The 6187-nt window shown below is 41.2% G+C and overlaps 1 non-coding gene across 1 annotated transcript; it reads left to right on the top strand.

The window, feature by feature from the left end:
- The first annotated feature begins 5903 nt into the window (after positions 1–5903).
- TRNAL-CAG lies at positions 5904–5986 on the top strand. The gene has a single exon. It is a non-coding gene; the product is annotated as a tRNA-Leu (tRNA).
- Positions 5987–6187: the final 201 nt, after the last annotated feature.

The raw sequence follows: 6187 nt of genomic DNA, 5'->3' as shown, positions 1-6187 counted from the left end.
GAAAAAAAGTTATTCCAGCTCAACAGGCAGCAATCACAGAGCAAAGAGCTCTCCAGTTGGCGCTCAAGTTCATGATGAAATAGTGATTTGGGAGGAAAAAAAGCTGATAGTCGCCATCAGTTTCAGGGAATAGAAGGAATTCTCCCTCCCCTGCCACACACACAGATGCCATACCTCTTCTGGATCCTGCTGGTAACACACGCTCCTGAGGCATTTTCTGTTATCATCACAGAGTGCAGACATGCTATGCCAGCCTTCTCTAGTACTCCCAATTTCCTATAACCATCACAGGGTTCCACACATTTAATCTGCTTTATATCTTCAAATGTAGTTTACTAATCTTGGGAATTTAAGGGAATGCACTTAATTCAAAGGAGGTTTATGAGCATTCGTACTTATAAGGTGTTTTGAGGATGACTTATTTCATAGAGAAGACCCATATGACTAGAGTAAGACAGAGATCATTTTTTTTCTCAGCTGCCCCCCTCAAATCTCTAATTCCCACTAGAATGGCTGGAATATGCCCAGGACAAAGCCTCCATTACTATTCAAGCCCATTCCTACCTGTGACCACGACAAGACTTGAAGTTCTGCTGCAAAGACAGCTGGCAGCTGAGACGACATGTATCCGATGCACAGCAGTCTTGTTTGTAGCTCGCAATCTGTTTCTGCTACTGATGTAGATAGATTTTTAATATGAAGGAGTGAGTCTGGTCCCTAAAGATTATATGGAGCAGGAAGAGAGCTTCCCAGGTTCCTGACAACATTTTGAGTCTATGCTCCGCTTTCTATTACTCTTTGTGCAACCAAAAAGGTTTGACAACAGGACTAGTGATACCTGTAAAGTTAAGCACATTTGCATTTGCAGAACTAGGGGCAAAACGTGAAGTTATAGAAATATTGAAAAGTTATCATATTTTTAAAGCAAGTCTCCATAACCATGTTTAACTCCATTATCACCCATATAACATAATCCACTTTCTCTTTGGAAGGAGATGCATTGGTCCACAAGATTCAGACATTCTTTTTGAATTAGTATTTCTTTCAGGGCCCACAGGGAGAGCCCCGAAACATAAGGAGGAAAACAACTCTCCTATTCAGAGAAAGAATAGCACAAAAGATGCTCTCACTTTGTGAGTGGCTTTGATTAAAGCAGGACAGAAACCCAGAATGGCCAAGGAGGGGCTATTAAGTGACAGAGGAGGGATAGAAAAGGTGGGAGAGAGGCCTTTGATATCAAGGGATGTTGTGATGCCTTTTATCTCCAGTGCTAGAGACGCTGGACCCAGAACATTTAAATAGATCGACTGCTACTGTACACTGATGTCGTGTCAATCACTACAGCACAGTAAGTTTTACCATGACATCTACAATAACAATTTCAAATTCAATATTAAAACTGCATAACACCACTAAATTCAGACCCCTGTAGCTTCATTGGTTTTTGACAGGGTTGTACGGATGTAAGCTTAGGCGATGAGTACGTATTATTTTCTCTTCCCAGATGTGCTGGGTGAGAAGGTTACAGGCCCAAGACCTGACAGCTCAGCTGACCATTCTGCACATCATTTCAGCTGTAAATGGCCTTGGGTTAAATCTCTTCCTCCAGAAAGTGTTTAGGGAGTGCCAACCAGAAGCTGGAGCAGAATCAGAAAAAACTGTGTACCCACATCAAAGTGTGGAGTCTGGCCACTCTTCTGAATTTGGAAACTCCCGTGTTGCTACCTGTTATTTCTGAATTTTGCCCAAATAAAACCAGAATTTACAAACATTGTTTCCCTTTCTAATTGTAAAGAGTTTTATGAAGCATCATGTAACATCCACAAAATCATGAACCTCATCAACTGACATTACAGGCAGGTACAATAGCTGTAAACTCATAAGGAAAAAAAAATACAAATAAAAGAAAAAATCCTAGTATTTTATTGAGTTCTATTTGAGGAAAGTAATTTTCCCCAAAAAATGTTTCCTGTTACTCTGATTAAATCCATTAATTCACTGTAACGTGAAGAGCACTTGACGCTCCATTGATCAGTGTGATCATTGCCGACATTTTCACATTAGCTTATATGACTTTAGCATTATTCTTAACTTGATTCTTCAAATGCGCTTTCAGAGGACAAGTCGTTACTAAGGATTTTATTATGGAGAGCCACATTAAAATTATTTTTCAGTGTTTTCCATTATCTCATTGAACCTTCCAGAACAATGTCGGCTGACATCAGGTATTCTGAAAACTAAACTCAGACTTTGCACTGCTTTTTGTCACATACACAAATAATGCAAAATGGAATCAGATTTTCTCCAAGTATCTAAGAATAGGAGTCTACTATTGAAATTTTAAGTTGGGCACCAGCACAAAGACATACGAGGGAATATTGGTAAGGACACCCAACAGGACTGAGTTTCCTGTTCATCACCTGCTGTCATCAGAACATGTAATTCTGTGACGGATACACCTGACCCCTAGCCGTACTTTGGTTCAGGCTGACTAAGGAGCAACAGGCCTCACACCCTGTGGTCAACCTGAGCTGGAAAGCTCCTGGCTCACGTACAAGGGAGTGAAGGTGCCTCAGAAGAGGTGGTTTTGAAACCCAAAAATGCAAGATAACCAAAGTACAGAACAAGATACCAGAGCTAAAACGAAGACATCTATCTTGTCTATACTATTGACTAGCAGCCAACTACTTCACTCTATAAATATTACCCATCAGGATGGGCCCAATTTGAGCTCTCCCTGAATTGCAGCTGGACTGCACGCCAGGTGACTCTCGCCTTGAGCAGGGACGCCTCTCAAGGTTTGAGACTCCTTACCTGAGACTAAGAGATCCTTCCTTACCTAAGGCGGAGAGAGCCCTTACCCACGACAGATCCTCAGTAAGTGACTGATAGCATGCTGAATTCATACTAATGAAACATTACTAATCCATGAGGCTACTCAACGTTATTATAAACACTGTATAGATAATTCCATTGGGTGTAACCCATTGTCCAAGTCTGAGACTAAGATTGGATCCTGCTACATCTAGGCTCCATAAGGAGTTTAGAAAGCAATGGGGTCCACTCTGAACCTCGTGACTCAATGGGAGGGTGTACCTTACTCTCTGCATCTCCGGTCTGTATGTGAATCGTTCTAACTCGATTCTAACTCAATTTTCCTTTGTATATTTCTTCCATGAAGTAATTAATAAGGTGAACCTTGCCATCAAACATATTGAACCTTGTCAAACCACTGTTAAACATTGTTAAATTCCACCAAATTTATTGAACTCTGTCAAATTATTATTTTACCTCAATAAAACATATTGCTGCTTCTCTCTTTTGAGTGAGATACATTCCACTCATCCGCAACAACTTGGGAACCAGTAGAGCTAACCCTTCCGATGGATAATACCAATGCACCTCATGTCACAGGGACTTCTTTTCAGTGGCTGAGGAATACATTTGCTGGAGCCCATCAACATCCTGCAAGAGAACAACCTCCTGCCTCAAGTCCAGTAAGTCTGGCTATGTGATGGACAGGCAGTTAGTTAAGTCTGTGTCAAAGCAGTTGGGGAATACATACATCTTTATAAATATGTAGTTTTTATTGAGGTTTCCAGTTCACTTACTTGAGCGTAATTCAGTCAGTATGGCAACTGCTATATGAAATTGAGTCGTGGGTCAGCAACCGGGGCTGAATCCACCCTTTGCAAACTAAATGCCACTACATTTTGACCAGCAAGTTAGCCGGTTCTACAGACTTTTGGGCAACAGCCCGAAAGTTAACTACTGAAGTTCTGGGCCAAAAAATTCTCACTGGTAAAGGAGACACTGGTGCTGTCCAGGAGTACGCTTGGGCTGATTCTTCACTGAGGTCACTGTTTGGTATGCACTTAGTTCTGCAAGAAGAGCCTTCCTTGTGTGATCCACGAGTCTTGAAGCCAATGGGTAATGTTATCTTTATGACTTAGACTTGATTTAAATTAAGACCTATTTAGTTACTCTTCCTAGCCATTCAAGATATATTTAATCAGCTTTACATCATCACTGTGTCTTGAAGTAGTGAACATAAGATTTTGGAGCTGCTGGCTGAAGACCCAAACAACTATGTGCTGATAGGAGAAAGGGTGTAGGTTGCAACCCCAGCTCATTCTGGAGTCGCTACTCTGTGAGCACCTTTGATGGCCATACCTCTGCCATTTGTATTTCTACGTATTGGACTCTGCCCATCTTGCTATAGGGGGCAAGAAGACTTACCAAAGCTGGAATAATTCTGTTTCTGTCAACTCCACCAGTTATGGTTTAAAAAAAAAACAAAAACAAAAACCACCACCACCACATTGGCTAGGACTCTGACTTGGGCAAAACTACTGACTCCAGATAAACAGGTTTTTTGACCTTTGGTACCAAGTCCCTGCTTCCAGAGCATTTCAATGTATCACTAATTCTAAATATAGGAAAATTGCACCTCTGCCCATAAAAGAATCCCTACCAGTAAGCCAAGCAGGCCTCTCTTTCTCCAAGACTGGAATGCTGAAATGCTTTACAGCATACCTTCTGTCTCCCATCATAACAAGAAGCATAACATTTCCAGTATGTTATAAAATTATTGGTTACATAGTCTAGTCTTTACATACAGTTAGGACTCAGACAAGACTACTTGTTGCCCTAGAATGAGTACAAGGGTAAAAATGCAAAAGTTTAGGACACACTAACTACATATCCAAGATACAGCATTAATACTCTCAATTCATAAGAGTGTTGTTAAATAAAATTGTTCAAAATTATGGCACATTACTGTAGAATCACAGAACAGTTTAGGCTTGAGGGTACCTTTGGCACTTACCTGCTCTAACACCTTGCTCAAAGCAGGGCCAACTTTGAAGACAGATCTAACTCTGAAGTCAGGACAAGACAGGGCTTTGTCCAGTCAACTCTTGCGTATCTCCAAGGAAAGACATGGCCAGCAGGTCAAGACAAGTCATTATTTCCCTCTACTCAGCACCCGTGAGACTGTATCTGAGTACTGGGTCCAGCACTTTGGGCTCCCCAGTGCAAGAAAGACATTGACAAACTGCAGCCAAAAGAACTGGTTTCTCCAAACAGTAGCAACTGTTTTCCTCCAATACCAGTACCAAATAAAATCAGTATCAATTTCTGACTGACCTAGTAGAGACTGTAGCCTTTTTTGCCATTGGAAAATATTGTTCCTTAAGGTTCTGGGGAATAATTACATTTTGGGGCCAGAGGTATACTTGCCATTTCTGATAGTTTCTGGTTGCCCCATTCCAAAATTTTTCTATAAAATTTACATTCCAAACAGAGCCATTAGATTTTAAAGCTGATGCTCCCAAACAAGGATACTTCTTGCCTTCCATATTGACTTTTACTCCCAAATCCTAACCAAATTTATATGTTTAGAGCTTCCTGGATGCAGCTTTCAAGTACATGAATTCTTTTATAAAAATGCAGCTCAGGGACATACAATTTGTTTCAGTGTCACAGTCCCCTTTCAAATGTCACAGAGAACTCTCACCATGAATAATTTGTACCCGTCTCAAGGAGATTTTCATAGACAGTACAGGAAACAAATCAGTCTTAAGCAATACCCTTGTGCAACATACCGCACTTTTATTCATTTCTGTACACCTTCAAACTTCTGCTACATGGCATACGTAATTTATGTGCAACAGTCCCTGCTTCTTTCTCAACATACTAACACTCAGGTACTCACAGAATGAAACAGCTGCATGTACCAAATTAACATCAGTTATTATAGTTTCATTAGATTCAACACAATATACATTTTAGTTGGGAATATTTCTTAACATCCTCTGTGTGAGAAAAATAGTACAATATAGCATCACTAAAAATATCTAGATATATACAAATTATACAGTAGCAGCAGCAGTATCCCGTGGGTCAGGATGGCCGAGCGGTCTAAGGCGCTGCGTTCAGGTCGCAGTCTCCCCTGGAGGCGTGGGTTCGAATCCCACTTCTGACAGCTCCCTTTTTGGGCTACGTCTGGCTGGCAACTGGTCACCAGCGGTGTTCCTCAGGGCTCAATTCTAGGGCCAGTGCTGTTCAATATATTTATCAACCATCTGGATGCAGGAGTTGAGTGCACCATTAGCAAGTTTGCTGATGATACCAAACTGGGAGGTGCTGTTGACTCTCTTGAGGGACAAGAGGCCTTGCAGAGGGA

The sequence above is a fragment of the Pygoscelis adeliae genome, unplaced genomic scaffold (genome assembly GCF_000699105.1).
Source record: "Pygoscelis adeliae isolate BGI_AS28 unplaced genomic scaffold, ASM69910v1 Scaffold174, whole genome shotgun sequence".
In the NCBI taxonomy this organism is placed as follows: domain Eukaryota; kingdom Metazoa; phylum Chordata; class Aves; order Sphenisciformes; family Spheniscidae; genus Pygoscelis; species Pygoscelis adeliae.
Note: the sequence above shows the minus strand (reverse complement) of the source record. Positions and strands in the feature narration are given on the sequence as shown.